Genomic DNA, 17800 nt, shown 5'->3' on the forward strand with positions numbered 1-17800 from the left:
CAATTTATTGTAGAGTTCGACGGTTCTAACGTCTTTGCTTTGAAAGTTTAATACTCGACACGTGTTGGTTATTCTGTAAAAATTTTAATCAAATAAAAATAACAATCAGATTTTATGCCAATTCGCCGCAGAATAGGGTTTTGTATTCAGTAATTCATCAGGTCTGTTTTCGATTCGAAAAACTTACGCCTCCTACAAAATTATCGTTTTTCCAATTTCGATCAAGAAAATGGAATTTTGAATCCTCAGAAGTAAAATAATTGATTTGGCCTTGCTAGAAATTGGAAAAAAACCAAAAAAGGGAAGTATGGGACTGTCAGAATTGGGATGTAAAACAGGCCTGTAAATATACTTTTCATCTATCTTGTCAACACCCGAATAAAACAAAACGTTTCTAGAACTCCCGTTCACCCCACTAACAGTAGCAAAATATTATTTTTCGCAAAGAAAGGGCAATGACTCCAAAAATCTTATACCGCAGTGGTAAAAGGAAAGTTGTAGGATACCCAGTTATGGTCGATATTGACTTGATTGTCCGTTCGTTCTGGTCACAAGGAGATATAAATCAACTGTTGGTGTTCTATTTTATTTTTATACTCGGGCTAAGTTCTTGTGTTTAATCCTGGCCGTCTCAACATTAATCCAGGAAGCTTAACAGTAAGGAAAGTATGGCCGAGAAGTCCACTTAGTAGAAATCAACACGCTTAGAACAGAGTGGAAAATCATGTGAATCAGCCTTACACGATCTTGTTAGCAAGATTTCATGCCGAAGCATATGCGGACGATGTCTGTGCGCGAACATCGGATAAATCCCTAAGGAGGATTTGTATCCTTTTGTGAAACAGAGGGTTGGTTACCTTTCCTGAGAGGATCGAGTGGAAAACAAACCCAAAATGGATGAATGATGATTCACAAAAATGGTACACTGATGGATCAAAAACACCTTATGGTGTAGGAGCAGGAGTAGTGGGGCCCAGAATCCACAAATCATTCACTCTCACCAGGGACACCACCATCTTCCAAGCGGAATTATACACAATAATGGAAGCAGCAAACATCATGCAACGTAGAAACCACAAGAGAGTAAAGATTAGAATACTCTCGGACAGCCTATCAGTTCTAAAAGCTTTAGATAGCTATACTCACAACTCAAAAACTCTCTTAGAATGCCACAAGGAACTCAATAACCTGGCATCCAAAACAATGTCTCTTTAATTTGGGTACCAGGACATAAGAGATATGACGGCAACGAAAAGGCAGACTTTCAAGCCAAAAAAGGGGCAGATGTAAATTTCATCGGACCTAGTCCCATTTTGGATTTAACAAAAATAACCCAAAACAAAAAGTAAAATATATTACTTTGCCAAAACTCTATTAAATCAGCATTGGAACAACGTAGAGGGTCTTAGACACTCCAAAAAGTTGCTAAATTTCAATGCTAAAAGAGCTAACATGGCTCTCACGTTAAACAAAAAGAGCATTCGCACTCTCACAGGCTCCCTTACGGGTAACTTCACCTGCAACAAATACTTACATAAAGTAGGCATAACTAACACCAGCACCTGCAGATTTTGCTGCGTTCAGGTCCATATACTCGTATATATTTTTTAGAATCTTTCTTACAAAACAATTTAAATGCTCCGTTTCTTTGGATTTCAGTACCCTGATTTCTAGAAAATAATCTCGACTTAATCAACTTTGTATGCGCGTTTTCCATCACCCAAATTATTTGTTTGTTTTAAATTTATTAAAAATTTATTCCAAAACAAAATTGCATGATTATTTTTGCGCCCCTCTGTACTTTAACAACCAAAACAAAAAAAAAAAATCAGTTTATGAAACTTAATACACACATTTTACTAATTTACCATATTTTTATAAGTTTGCAAAAAAAGTAGTTCTTCCTACTGAATTTTATTTTAAAAACTTTTTTTCGACAAGCAGAGCTCGTCGTAAGAAATTCTCTGTAAATTCCTAAATTCTCTAAGAATAACGAAATTCCTGCGTAGTCATCCGAACCCAGTGATGCTTTTTTCGTAGAATCTATGAGAATCGTACTACCATGAATTCAGTGAGAGGGCTGCCTGCTTTCGGGCCATCAAAAAAGGAATGCAACGCCTTTTAGCAAAAGTTTCAAACAATCGAAGTCATTCACTTATTATATTAAAAAGCGGTGAACAATTGACACTTTCTCTTTTTCTTCTTCTTGATTGGCGCTATAATCGGTTACGCAATTTTGGACGAGTTTCACAAAACGCGTCAGTCGTTTCTTTCTCGTGCTAACCGGCGCCAGTTGGACACACCAAGTGAAGGCAAGTCCTTCTCCACTTGATCTTTCCAACGCAGAGGAAGCCTTCCTCTTCCTGTGCTACCACCAGCTGGTACCGCATCAAATACTTTCAAAGCCGGAGCGTTTGTATCCATTCCGACGATATGACCTAGCCAACATAGTCGCTGGATCTTTATTCGCTGCGCTATGTCGAAGTCGTCGTAAAGCTCATACAGCTCATCGTTCCACCGCCCCCGATATTCGCCATTGCCAACGTGTAAAGGTCCCATAATCTTGCGCAGAATCTTTCTCTAAAACACTCCATTGACGCCTCATCGGATGTTGTCATCGTTCACGCTTCTGTGCCATACGTTAGGACGGGCTTGATGAGAGCCTTAAAAGTAGTTTTGTTCGTCAAGAGAAGACTTTACTATTCAATGGCCTACTTTGTTATTGGCATTTTGAACTACGACGAGTAATACTGGATTATGTATATATATTAGGCCGGGTGGATTTGTGGGGAGGCAAAAAAATCTCCCATTGCTCTGTGAAAATCATATTCTAGGGATCAAAATAAGAAACTTTGCCGAAGGAACCATACCTCTAAAACGAATTCTGATGTCCCCCAATTTGGGTCGAACTTTTGGGTAGGGGCCTTCTTAAGAAATGCGCGTTTTTTGCAACCATTTCAACAATTAAGGTATCACTGGAATGCAATGCAAACGGTTAGACGATACCAATTTGTTAGCGTTTTCATTCGATGGCAGAAAAGATGATGCTTTAACTATAGATAAAATTGATGAGAAGTATCATACTAGGATGGTAAAAGAAATAAAGAAAAAACATAGCCATTTAGCTAATTTTTTCATGTAAAGGCCAAAAATGGTGATATTTTGAAATGAGTGTATGGGGAACCCCCCAGGGGAGCTCCAGGGGGTGTGCCACTGGCATGGGTGGATCAACTGTCCAAAGTTAGTGAGGGTCGGTCATACATTTGGACTTGATTGGAGCACTCTAAATGGATCCCTAGAATACGATTTTCACAGAGCAATGAGTGATTTTTAAATCGACCCGCCCTAATATATATATATATATAACTGGCGCGTACACCCTTTTTGGGTGTTTGGCCGAGCTCCTTCTCCTAATTGTGGTGTGCGTCTTGATGTTCTTCCACAAATGGAGGGAGCTACAGTTTCAACCCGACTCCGAACGGCAGATATTTTTTATGAGAAACTTTTTCATGGCAGAAATACTCTCGGAGGTTTGCCATTGCCTGCCGAGGGGCGACCACTATTAGAAAAATGTTTTTCTTAATTTTAGAGTTTCACCAGGACTCGAACCTACGTTCTCTCTGTGAATTCCGAATGGTTGTCACGCACCAACCCATTCGGCTACGGCAGCCGTCGGATTATGTACATTTCGAAAAATGTTCCCTCTTTAAAATGAGAAATTAAATTTTTCTTAAATGTCTGAATGTGAAATTGAATTAAAGCGTTTTTCAGTAAGAGCGCTTCAACTTTTTTTTTTGAATAAAGCACAAACGGTTTGACTTTTTTAACTAATTTTTTTTTCTATTATCGAGTTTGAACATATACATTTAAGTATGAAAGTTCGATTTCTTTTGCATGACCACCGCGTGCACGTTTTACGAAGTCCAATCGTTGAACCCAATTTTCGACCACTCTTTTGCATAAATCGGCCGAAATTCCAGCAATTTCGCGTTCAATATTGGCTCTGAGCTCACAAATCGTCGCCGGCTTGTTACTGTAGACCAATGATTTCACATAACCCCAAAGAAAATAGTCTAGAGGCGTCAAATCACACGAGCGCGGCGGCCAATCGACCGGTCCATTTCTGGAAATAATGCGCTCATCGAACTTACTCTTCAACAAATCAATTGTAGCGTGTGCTGTGTGGCTTGTGGCCCGTCCTGTTGAAACCACATGTCGTCTAAGTCCATACCATTCAATTGCGGCCAAAAATAATCGTTCATCATGTCGCGGTATCGATTTCCATTCACAGTAACGTGGCGATCGTTCTCGTCAACGAAAAAATATGGGCCAATTACGCCGCCGGCATGTAAACCGCACCAAACAGTGATTTTTTCGGGATGCAACGGTGCCTCATGAATCACGTGTGGATTGCTTTCTGCCCAGTAACGCATATTTTGCTTGTTGACAAAGCCATTGAGCCAAAAGTGAGCTTCATCAGTGAAGATGATTTTTTGGAAAAAATCTGGATTAAAGTAGCAGCAACAGAACGATTATTTTCATAAAAAATTTGCACAATTTGCAATCGTTGCTCAAGTGTGTAGCGTTCCATGATCAAATGTATACTAATGAAGTTTACAAATGACAAGCAAAAAATAAAAAATATTGCCCTATCGGAAAAAAGTTGAAGTGCACCTATTGAAAAACGCCTTATTTATTTTGTTTGGGAATAACTTTCTGGCAAGGCACATTCATTAAAGGTGGTGGCACTAGACCAACAACAATGTTTTGTACGTTTGATTGTCACGGCAAAGTATTGGAAAAGTAGAAAACAAAAAAATGAATTCGTCTTGTTTTATTCTGTGCTGATTGCTACATGGACACGGCGAAAGGAAGAAAAAACAAATCAGCTGATTTACCAACACTACCTTTAATAGATTCGCCTTGCTCTCTTGCTATTTCGAGAAGCTTCGACATATTTTCTAAGCGAGACTTATGCAGTCCCACTCTACTGCAGAAAAACAGGTTTGACTTTACAGTAAAACCCGCTTGAGTGGACACTTACCGGCAGCCAGCTTTTGTCCGTCTAAGAGAGGTGTCCAGTCAAGTAAGGGTAGCTTTTTGGATACGTAAGACTCGGTGTAGGACAAATGTCCGTCCAAGGGAATTTTCCGGTGAATAGAGGTATCAATTAAAGGAGTTTACATAGTACATGTAAATTTTGTTTTTATACTCCTACTGCCCCACCTTGTACGAGTTCAACTTAAATTCTGTGCGAGTATTAATGGGTTTCCCCGCAGAGCATAATTTACAATTTCACACATACAGCACAACTACATGCAAAGCCATTGAAATGAACTCATCTCATGGGGAGCATTTGTCACGTTCAAAATGTTTCTTCATACTCCAAACAATAATACAATAATAACAAACAATAATAACAAAAGCGCCTAATATGCGGAAAATTTGTTCTTTACGGCACGGAAAAAAATACATACATACACACATATATGATCACATGCTTTTAAAGAGGACACCAAATCGGTACTTATTTTTTTTGTTCTTTGTATTTTTTTTTATAAATTTTTTTTTTTAATACTGAAACGAACTACGCCTGCACAGAATTATCCAAACAATTGTAACTGGAGACTAAATGCATTCTTCGAGCTGCTCATGCTCACTCATAGCCGCAATAGCCACAACAACAACAACAACTAGGCATATCAACGTGCAACACTGTATTACATATCTCGCTGGCCACTAACTGCTGGTTGCAAGCCAGCGACTGGCATCGATATGGAACGCGTCTCCGAGCAAATCCAAGCAGTCAACAAACCGTGCATTGCCACGCGTGAATGTGTGGTGTGTGGCTCTGCACACCACCGCTGCTGGTGTAGTGAATGCAGTGAATGTTGCAGTGGCGCTGTGGCACGTTACTCGCTGTTTGTGCGCTGCAGTACGAGTATTATGTGGCATGGCATATGCATGATGGAGATGTGCATATTTAGATCATGCAACAACGGCAGATGTTGCTGCCGCTGCTGCTGCTTTCGCTGCCTTTTTCCATTGTTGGGTGCCGCAAAGTTCAACTGCAACACGTTTTAGCAAATTGCCGAAGTGGAGTGGCGATGCTGGCCTGCCTGCTCCAGAATGCGCACTCCTTCTGTTTCGCGTATAGAAAGACATTTCCACATGAATGTGCATATGTATGTATGTGTGTATGAGTACTGCTAGTATGCATGTGTGTGTGTATGTATATGTAGATGCATTATGTATTGTGCCATTCCGAGGCGAGCGCAGTACAAATTGACCTTGTCAGATTGTAAATTATGCAGAGCAACTGCAATGAACTCCACAGCAGCAACTGCACTTCAATTGCAGTAAATGTGTTTGTTCTTATTGTTGCTTTTTAGTGGAATGCCGCAAATGTCGCACTCTGCATTCGCGTATATTCTCATTACATATTCGTACATATTCGACGGGTCATTGTGGGCATTTTGTTTTACTTAATTGTGCTCTCAAATAATCTAAATATTTACTAAGTTCCCGCTGTTTCTTTGATGAAAATACAACTTTATTCTGAAAAAATGGTTACAAGTGGCTACTACTTTTTCCCATCTTTCTGGTAGATCTCGTCTATAGTCGCGGTAAAACTGTTCATCTTTTGAGGCTATCCACAGATCAAGCCATTTTTTGACATCTTCATATGAATGGAACTGCTGGTCAGCTAGACCATGTGCCATCGATCGGAACAGGTGATAATCGGACGGCGCAATATCTGGAGAATATGACGGGTGTGGTAGCATTTCCCATTTCAGTGTTTCCAGGTAGGTTTTAACGGCGAGACCGAGCGTTGTCATGTTGTAGAATCACTTTTTCATGCCTCTCCGCATATTGCGGCCGCTTCTCGCGCAGTGCTCGGCTCAATCGCATCAATTGAAGTCGATACCGATCCCCAGTGATGATTTCGCTTGGTTTTAACAGTTCATAATAAATAACACCTACTTGGTCCCACCAAATACATAGCATAACCTTCGCAGCGTCAAAATTCGGCCGAAGCGACAACGTAGAAGCATGACCGAGCAGTTCCCATGACTTCCTTTTCTTTGGATTGCTGTAATGAAACCACTTTTCATCACCCGTCACGATGTGATGAAGAAAACCCTTCTTTTTTTGTCGCTGGACCAGTTGTTGACTGCCAAAAAAACGGCGTTCTACATCCCTTGGTTTTAACTCATAAGGAACCCAAGTCCCTTGTTTCTGAATCATTTCCAAAGAATGCAATCGCTTGGAAATGGAGCGGCGGGTAACTCCGAATACTGAAGCAAGCTCGTCTTGTGTTTGACACGGATCCTCATTGATCCTCCAATTCAGCGTCCTCGAAGGTTTTTGGCTTTCCTTCACGCGGACGGACGTCAACATTAAAATCACCGTCTTTGAGGCGACGGAACCAACCTCGGTACGTTGTTTCACTTAAAGTAGCATCTCCATAAACTTTTTGTAGCTCTCGATGCCCTCCAGCCGCCGTTTTTTTCGAATGAATGAGGAAAATGACGATTATTCGGCATAAAATCAGACATTTTCACAAAACCAAAAGTATGTGATACCAAAACAAAATCACTAATGTGTCGAATCAGTTTGTTATCATATGTCTAAGCTTGGTTTAGGACGTTTAGGTTATGTTAGAATCGACTAGCAGAAACAGCAGGAACTTAGGTGTGCACGTAATAATATTTTGAAAAAAAGAAAGAACGGCAACGCTTTTCTGTTCATATCTTTTATTCATTCGATCGCCATTAAAACTGTGTTTTTTCTTAATTTCTTAATACCATCTTGATTAAAAAGTTCCGGGAATATATTCACAAAATTCTAAATACAGGCTAATTCCTCCAAAGCGATATTATCACCTTCAAAGTACTCCCCATCAACAGCCACGCACTTAAGACAACGTTTATCCAGCTTTCGAAATATTTCCGGAGCTCTATTTTCAGTGTATACATCAGAACCCTCTTCAATTTTTCCATTACTTCCTTTCCCAACTCGTTCCCTATGGTGGTTTTTTGACTCACCCAAACAGAAAAAATCGCAGGGAGCAATATAAAATGAATTCCTTAGCTGTTGGATGGCATCCGCTTCGTTCTTCGTCAAAAATTCCCAGATAATGATGGCACTGTGCGACGCTGTGCTATGCCTTCACACAATTGGGTCTCATAACGCCCAAATACAATAATAGTCCTTGTTATCTTTCTAACCTTCTGGCAAATTCTTGGTGTGCAATACCTTTGTAATCCATAAAAAACGTAAGCAAGGCTTTATTTTTTTAACTGAAAACGACGTGTTTTTTTAGTCTTGGTTCATTCGGAGCTCCACAGTCACTCGCCTGATGTTTGGATTGCGTGTCGTACTCATAAACCAACATTCCGTCCCCAGTAATGATGCGTTTGAGAATTTTGGGTCGGATGCAGCCTTGGAAATCGAGACTTTGGCGATATTAGCGCGGTCGTTTTTTAGCATTAAATTCAGGTCCTTTGCGATCCACTTTGCAGCAATACGGCGCACAGCCGAAATCATTAACTTTAATGCCCTAAACTAATCCATAAGCAGTGCTCAAGTCCTCTATCAGCTCTCTGATGGTTAACTTGTGGTTATTGATCAACTTTTCTTTCAACTTTATTGAAGCTTTCATCAGTTTTCGATATCTGCCACTACGTTCGTCATCCACTTACGAACTCTTCGCGATCTGAAGCATTTATATCACTCGTAAACAGGTGTTTCCTTTAGAGTATCATTAGCGATAGAATTTCCCCAACATTTCTATGGTTTTCGCACCATTGAATCCGTTTTTAGTGCTAAATTTAATTCGAACTCGTTGTTGAAAATTTAAATCCATTTTTAAAACTGAAAACAATCAAAAACACATTCAGAAGTAGATTTACTTAAGACGGCGTAACTTTTACAAATGTCAAACAATGCCCTTAAATTTGTGGAAGAAATGTTAAGCACATACGTGGCAACCTAGAAATAAATAGAACTGAGCTCCATTGACTTAGAGCGTTATCTTCCTGGTTGTTCCGGGATCACTTAAGCCCCTTTAATCAACCTCTTCACACTAAGGTCGTTCCAGTTCATTAGTAAAAATATCAGTGGTGTTGTTTTAGCAGGTACATATTCCTGGTTAGCGCAATAAATCTATCAGTTGTCGCCGTCAATCTCATGTAACGGCAGGCCCAGAACGCAAGCTGTTTCGACAGAGTGGGACCCAAGGGACCCATTCATCTAAGCTTAAGGAGTATGGTAAGAGGCCGTCTGTGTTACACGACATACTTTCAAATACAGACAATTCCTTTAGTTCTTCATGGTTACATTACCTCTCGCCTCCCTTTAGAGATTGTAGGTATATCTCCTCAACCCAAAAACTGTGTGGTACAAGCAACATTGTCACTTCAGCCAACACGAGATGGGTTGATAGTCTGACATGTAACCAACATAATAGGCTGGAGAATTTCCTCAAGTCATTCCCAAAGGGCACGCTAAGGAGTCTCAAGCGCCTAGTCGCCAGAGCCGGACATTTGCAGAGAAAGTGCTCAACAGTTTCTTTCTCTGCAATATCCCCACAGCTTCTGCAATAGAGGTTGTACTGAATTCCAAGTTTCCCAGCATGAGAACCGATCACCCGATGACCAGTGAACACACCAATGAGTTTGGAAATTGAATGGCGGGAAACTCTCATAACCTTAAGCGTTCTGTTTCTATCGTATTGAGGGTTTTTGAAATAGCACATGATGAGACAGACTTCCATCTGTCTTGCGATTTTTAGAAGAAAGAAATTGTGCAGTTTCCCTTTAACAACGGTCAAGGGGACAGCGATGTCTTAGAAGGTGCAACTGAAATCGGCTCTGTCGGTATTTATATCTCTCTCCCAACAGCGATCCCTAAGCAGTTTGGATGCTTACAGGATCGCAAAGACCTCTGCTTGAAAAACTCTGCTCGTTTCCGGCAATTTGAAAGAGATTGAAATATTGGCTGATACAAGATGCAACCCCCGCTCCCACTTCAGATTCCATCTTGGATCCGTCGGTGAAGCCAGAGGTACCTATCTATATCCGTGCCGGTTCTCCCCTCTTTCCAATCTTTCCTGCTCGGAAAGGTAGCCCTAGTACAACCCTCAAAACCCAGTTTGCGGATGGAGAGATCAGTGCGAAGTACAGAAAAGGAAGGAGAGATCTGCTTCAATATGTTACTATGTCCTACAGGAAGTTTCGTCCAGAGGCCAATCTCCTTCAACCTAATAGCGCTCTGAGCAGCAATGGACTTAACTTGCAGATCCGAAGTAGCCTGGGACATTTGCGACGTATATTGGGAAGGTATTATAGGCAAGTTTACTGCACCGAAATGGTTTGCCAAGTTCAAAAAGGCTTTGATGTCGATGGCATATTCCGCAGCGGAAGACCTTTTGAATTCAACGAAGAACGTCTGTCTCTAAGCACTTTTGAAGAAGAAGGTCGACAAACCAGTCGTGAATTGGCGGAAAAAATGAGCTTTATTCAATGGTACTTACTTTCATTCAATGGTATTTACTGAAAAATTGGAAGCCTGCGTGCCTTACGAGCTCAACGAAAAAAACCAAGAAAGTCATCTTCAAATTGCTTCTCAGCATCTCGCCCGCCAACGAGCAACACGCGGTCATAAACAGCGCTGTTTGTATTGAATCATCACGGGGGAAGAGAAATGGTGCCTGTACCTCAATATAAAGCAAAGAAAGGAGTGGGTGGCTCCAGGAGATCGCCAAAGCCGAGTATCAAGCCGGATCTTCTTCCAATATGTGCTTGGAGGGACTGGGATGGCACAGTGCATTGGAAAATGCTCGATACGAATGTTTCGGCCACGGCAAGAAGGAGCTCTACATTGCCCAGCTACACCGCGTAAATGAGGCCATTCGATTAGGAAGACCTGATCGTCATGGTCAAATCATATTCATTCACGCCAACGCCAGGCGTATGTTGCACAAGTCGTCAAAGCCGTACTCCAAGAGCTCCAATGGCAGATCCTTTAGCATCTGCCATATTCTTCGGAACTTGCACCGAGCGATCACCATCTTTTTCGCTCCGTGTCAAACCATATGAAGGACGTTGCATTCGATAACAAAGAGGTTCTTAAAACTGGCCAACAACTTCTTTGACACCAAACCAAGCGATTTTTGGCGAAACGGAGTCAACAATCGAGAGGTGGGAAAAGGTTGTAAACAGGAACGGCGAATATATAATAGATTAACTTATTGATATAATTATTGTTTTCTGTTTAAATAAAAGCCTTCGGAAAAAATGCAACGAACTTATTCCCCGACCCCAAGCTTACTTTAGAGACCGACAGGAGCTTCGAGATTGGTCTGTAGTTACGAAACTAATTTTTTCCACTTTTGAAAATTGAAGTAGTAGCTGTCATTTGCCATTCGACCGTAAAAATATCAGAGGTTAACGATTTGTTGGAAATTCACTTGAGAAGCAGAGCGGGAGAATAACATTTGTTTGAGAAGACCAACTGCAAGACCATCAGCATCCGTTTTGCTTTAAAGCCTCGGAAATCTGATGGATCAAACAAATTTTGGTATTTTACTGAACTTTTATTTGATGGCTGCTCAAACTATGGCCGTAAAAAATTAATTGATGAAGTAAATATTTCGAGAAGAGCCAGTAAATTAGTGTCTGGCAGGAAAAGTAAGTGTCAAGTTGACTTAAGTTGTCTCATAAACGTACAAGGATTTATACAAATGTATAAGTATATGTTTTCTTACATATACATATGTAGATATGTATGAGTGATGACAGTTATGGTATAACGACTAAGTACACGCCCTTCCCGCGATAATACACAAAATAACCCAATTTCTGCTACTATCAAAACATCGTCACGTAGCAGATCATAATACAATCGAGCACCAGCAAATCAAGCCAATAGAACCCACTTCAGACACCCCTACATATACACTGGTCAATCAATTTTGATGCAAATTGCCACATCGCAATATTTGCGCACGCTGCAAGGTCCATGAGTTCGACCTAAACTCATTTTAAGGTGATTCCATTTGGCCTACCGGAGCTGCTGTATATTCCATAACCAGTAATCCAAGTATGAGTTCGCCTACAAATTGATCTCAAAAGACATATTCATGCAAACATATGTGTCACACATACATGCGCACATATCCACACTACATCACTGCAGCGATCGGTCAAGTAGCAAAAACAAATATGGCATGGCACGACAAAAGAATCTGTATCAAGCTTTGGAGGTCTGTCGCTGGTGCGCTCACCAGCTGGAGTTACGTGACTGAGCTATGCGCTGTGCCACACGGATGAGCCGATGGAACAATGTGGAAAATGCTCATAATGGATGATAATCGTTTATTGTGGCGCTTCATTGTTGCAACTTGAACTTCAGTGGAATATGCCGTTGCACATGACTTGTTGCACGAGTTGCACAAACTATTGCAGCACTGTTCTGGGCGCTTTCTAGGTAGTTGTGTGTGTGTGTGTGTTTGATTGCTCTGTGACCCAAGTCGCTATGGCCCTTGCGCCTTCAAATGTATATTTGTTATTTTTGTTTGTGTTGTTGTTGTTGTTGCCACATCGTGTAGCGCCACTTGATGATGTCGATCAATGTAGCGACCGTGCCTCCCTTCACTCTTCTCGCTTCACTTCCACGCTTGCATTTGCGCCTGCGCCTGCGCATGGGGGCCGCGCTTTGTGTACCTTTGCTGCCTTCTCAGGTTATTGAGTTCCCAGTTAGCCTTTTCATAACACTCATTCGATCATGTGCAGTGAATTTTAGCTTTGGTTGTTGCTGCTTTTTCTCGTGTGAGGAAGTAATTTCGATTTGGATATGTAAATTGCAAAACAATCAAAAATTAGCCACGCAGCGCCAACAATGAATGTGAAGGATTTATGAGTCTGGAAAATGATACAGCGAGTACACAAGTTTCACAAGATTATAAAAACGCTTTTATTTTCCACCCCCCTTCGTATCTCGTTGGTTGTTCTCTGCGGTAATTTGTGCAGTGCTTACTATTCCCATCCACATGGCGGCTATGAGAATCGTGTTTACGTTTCCTGGCGGTAGTTAGATCGTGTTTTATTTGGGTTACTTGGCGCTAGAGCTACTAATCCAATATTTGCTCAAAGGCGCCACTATAATGAGGAAATACGTAGATATGTATGTAGGTACTAAACAGTGTAATTCGCCAAAATTGAATAAGGCCTCGTCAGAATGCATGTAAGTTTACTCGTACACGCCGGTCAAGTAGTTGAGGCTGCCCAAAGTAGCAGTTAGCTTTTGATATGTGGATGTATCGCCTACTGTTTTGGTGATTCTCACATATTATATTCGGAAATTTGTGATTAATACGTGAACATATTTCCGGAGTACTAAAATGTTATAGGTGCCTTTCTATCGAGTGGTAGTTTTGGTTTGGGTGCTCATACTTTAGTGGAATTAATAAAGGAACAGCAATGACTTGAAAGCTGCTTTCGGCTGTACGAAAGGTAGTTAGTTGCCTGTACTTTGCTACATCTGAATTTCGGATCACTGCTGTGTAGAGTTATCGTATGAAATACAAACAGCTCCTGCAGAATTGAGGAAATCTAATCTGAGCCGTTTCAGGTAAATTAAATTTCAATGAAGTGATTCTTAGGGGCTGACATTTGGGAAAAGAATTTTAGCTGCAGAGCTTGGCTCAGATACCTGGCGTTTGCTGGTGACCAGGGATGTATATTTTTCTGAGTTTTACGATTTCGTGATTCTCGCGATTCCTGCCATCTCGGGATCCCGAAATAAGTTCCGTGATTTTGATATCCATTATTATGCCACAACTTAACTCGTAAAAAATTGTTCGCGCAACTTCGACCTTCGCCAAGTGATCTTTGGCCGACCGCCACTCTTGCTCCCTTGCGGGTTCCAGGCCAGTGCTATTCTCGTGATGCTACCTGGTGTTTTCTAAGCGTGTAACCTATCCATCGCCACTTTCTAAGTTAGATTTGCCATAGGATGGGCTCCTTATTCGTTAATCTCCATGTGTTCCCGTTGGCTGATGGTGTTCGGCCAGAATATTTTACAAATTATGCGGAGGCATCAGTTGGCCAAAGATTGTAGCCTCTGTAGGATGATATTGAAGACCAGCTATGTTTCACTCCCGTACAACGACACTGACTTTGCACATTAGCTGAATATTCGCAGTTTAGTGCGCCTGGAAATTTTCGAACTCACCCAGGCTGTATGCATTCTGCCCCTGCTTTGTTAAGCCTGCAGTTGACATCTACATCTACTCCGCCGTCTGTGGAGATAGTGCAGCCGAGGTAACAGAAGCTTTCGAAAAATTTCACCGGACACCCGTCAACCATTACAGGTATTTATTTTGTAATATCAATTATTTCTCTATAAAAATGTAGTTCATACTTCTTGTTATAGTTCCATATAAAGCAAAGTTTCGAACTTTTTATAAAATTTGTAAAAATTCGGCGAATTTTCAGCAAAATTTGAAACTTTTTACTCAGCATTCTAAAAAATGTTCGGGTATGCAGTTTTATAGATCATTGAATTTCAGTATAATAAAAAGCAATTTCAAGTAGTTCAAAAATTGCATTGATTTTTCACAATTGTTTCTGCTGACGGTGTTGGGTGTGTTTTTCTATACAAAAAAATGTGGATTAGGACAAAATGCATCCGAAAAACATTATTGATATAAAAAAGTCAGAACTTAATTGTATTATTTACATATATACCTACAGTAGGAGAAACTAAAATCTAGGCACTTAAATTTCCACACAAATTTTATTGTATTTTTGCACACCTGAAGCCTTCGTCGGAATTAATTTTAAAGAATGGATATATATATTTTGTTTTTGTAATCCATTTCTTTATTGCAATCTGTTTTTTAAACATTAAGCAATATTTTTTACTCAAATCTATTTAATTAATTTAAGAGACATGTATGGAATGCACCCAGTGATGCAACCATTTGCTAATTTCAAGGTACATAATAATTTAGACTAATTTATTAACATTTGAGGCCTGTCGTAGACTATCTCTTGAGTCTGGTGAGAGTTATAGGGCATGCAATTATTTCTGTGACAAGAGACTTTGAGTGCGATTGGAGTCGTGTGTAGTGTGATGTTGCATATTTTCTTGTATCTTCAATTATTGCGGATACTTTGAGATCGGGTGCTTGTAATCATTCTTAGGGGTTTCGGCTGGAATCTTTGAAGTATTCCGATGCTTGAGTTAGCTGCAGTGTCCCAAAGTTGAATGCCATGGGTTTCATGATAGCTAAGTAAAGTGAGAGCTTACTTTCGAGAGGAACATAAGAATTTCGATGTAGTAACCAAAATAGGCTTCTGAGTTTTATTCTTAGAGCCTTCCGTTTGGTGAAAATATGGGTTCTCCATATAAGTTTGCTATCAAGATGCATGCCGAGATATTTTGTGACGTTAGTTTGGGGAATAATTTTATAATTGAGCTTAACGGGAAGATTTTTTCTCATTGGCTTAATGCGCCATTCTTTCAACCAATGAGTTATTTTATCAAGTCCTTTCTGTAGTTTTTGGGTGGCCACATGCGGGTGGAAGTCAATTGTGAGTGCGACAGTGTCATTCGCGAATGTTCCGACTATAGTTTCTTCAGAAGCTGGTAGATTTTATGTGTATAGCAAGTATAGGATGGGGCCCATAATACTGCCTTAGGGTACACCAGCTGAACTTTCACATAGTTCAGATTGTTCCTCGCCTTGTTTGACGAAGAAATATCGATTTTCCAGGTAGGACTAAAAAAAAATGTAATATTTTAATGGAAATTGGAATGAATATGTAGGGTCTTTTTAACTGCTATCGATAACTATGGTTTGACAGCTGAGAATGGCAAACTGCGTTGACATTTCTGTTCAGTAAGGTTTGTCATAAACCGTTCAACACTAGAACAACGTTTCCAAATTGTGGAAATTTACAATAAGCAAGACGCGCATCATCTCCAGTATCCGGAGCAAATTATTAAAAAATAGTGAACGCATAAAACTTATGTGGGTTCCAGGTCATGCAGGCATAAGAGCGAACAATCTAGCGGACGAACGGGCTAAACTCGCTGGAAAAGAACCATTAATAACTTTTGAAAAAAGGCGTTTACAAATTTATATATCACAGGCACTATAATGCACAAATAGTCAATTGTGGATACTCTTTCCATCATTATAACGTAAATAATCCAAACAGCATAAAACCAAACTGCCCATTAAATTGCCGTCGCAACGATATCAAATCATTTGTCCGCCTTCGTCTAGGGCACACAATCGCCACACATTTATGCGTTTTTAATGGTTCCAGCCCTCCATGCTGCCAACACTGTCACTCGCCATCTTTAACGGTCTGCCACCTACTCGACGACTGGCCACATTTTGAACAAATCAGGAAAAGTATCTTCCGAAACCAAAGATCTTCTACACTGTTAAGAACTACTACTTCAGAAAATATATCAAAAATGTAAGAATTTCTAGTTAAATCAAGATTAAAAAAATTGATTTGATGTTTGCTCCTCTAACATAGTTACTACAATATATTTTTACCATAGTCTAATTAATTAAGTTTTCTAGCCTTCTTTTACATGTAAGACCTTTAAGCTAACTATCTGTTACTTTAACATCAGCGAGCCGAAGGTCCTTGCAGCCAGTGCTCCTTTTTTACGTGTAAGAATAATTGTATTATTATTTCACGTCTGTAAATAAATAAATAAATAAATAAATAAATACTTTGAAAACAAAAAAAAAAAACTGTTCGCGAAGTTCATAGAGCACTGGGTCAATGGTCACTCGGCCCTTATTTCTTTCGAAATGAAGAAGGAGCTGGCGTTACGGTGAATGGCAAGCGCTATCGAGCTATGTTGACTGCATTTTTGTTCCCAAAAATTAATCAGCTAAACAGCGACGATATTTGGTGCTAGCAAGACGGCGCAACTTGCCACATATATGCCGGATATTATATTCAAAAAATTAATGCCATGAAATTTTCTACCAGTTCAGTTTTGCATAATCATTTTAAGTTCTCCAGTGCTCAAAAAACACGCGATATATATGTAAATGTGTACATATCGCACCCTAAATACAAAAGGGTCACAACTAAAAATTTTCCACACTCGAGCTTGACTTGTTTACAGTAGCACAGAAAACAAACTATGTGACATATCACGCTGAAATTTGCTATGTAAGCTTATAACAGTCCTACCAAAAAACAAAAAATTTATTTTTGCCATATGTCATCCGCGGACCGTTTTATTGATAACGTCTCCCTCATATTTCAGCAGAAGGTACATTTTGAGTTGTGACCCTTTTGTATTTAGGGTGCGATATGTCTTAGCTGTTTTAATATACAATTCTACAAGAATATGGAGCTTTTGGTGGAAATTGTGAGCTATTTATTAAACGAGCTTTTTTAATTTTTAAGAGTATTTTTTAAGCCGCTTGGTAGTTGAAATTATTTTGAGGAAAAACTATAACCTTATTAAATCTAACTTTAGCAGTAATTACGCAAAGTGTCTAGTTTTCGCGACATAAAGTTAAGCTTTTAGATTTATGGCATTCGCTATTTTTTTATGCTTCAATAATTTTGAACTTTCTTCACCACTTTTATTGCAATTGCACAGTCAAGTAATGACAAAAAAGAAGGATGTGAACTAAGTGGCACAGAAAAAAATTTTCAAGCGTACTAGATTCCGTCGCAATTGAACTAAGAGTATAACTGACCGCTACTCAAATGTCCGCAATTCGCTGACCATTGCTGTACATACC

The sequence above is a fragment of the Anastrepha ludens genome, chromosome 6, assembly GCF_028408465.1.
Source record: "Anastrepha ludens isolate Willacy chromosome 6, idAnaLude1.1, whole genome shotgun sequence".
Lineage (NCBI taxonomy): Eukaryota > Metazoa > Arthropoda > Insecta > Diptera > Tephritidae > Anastrepha > Anastrepha ludens.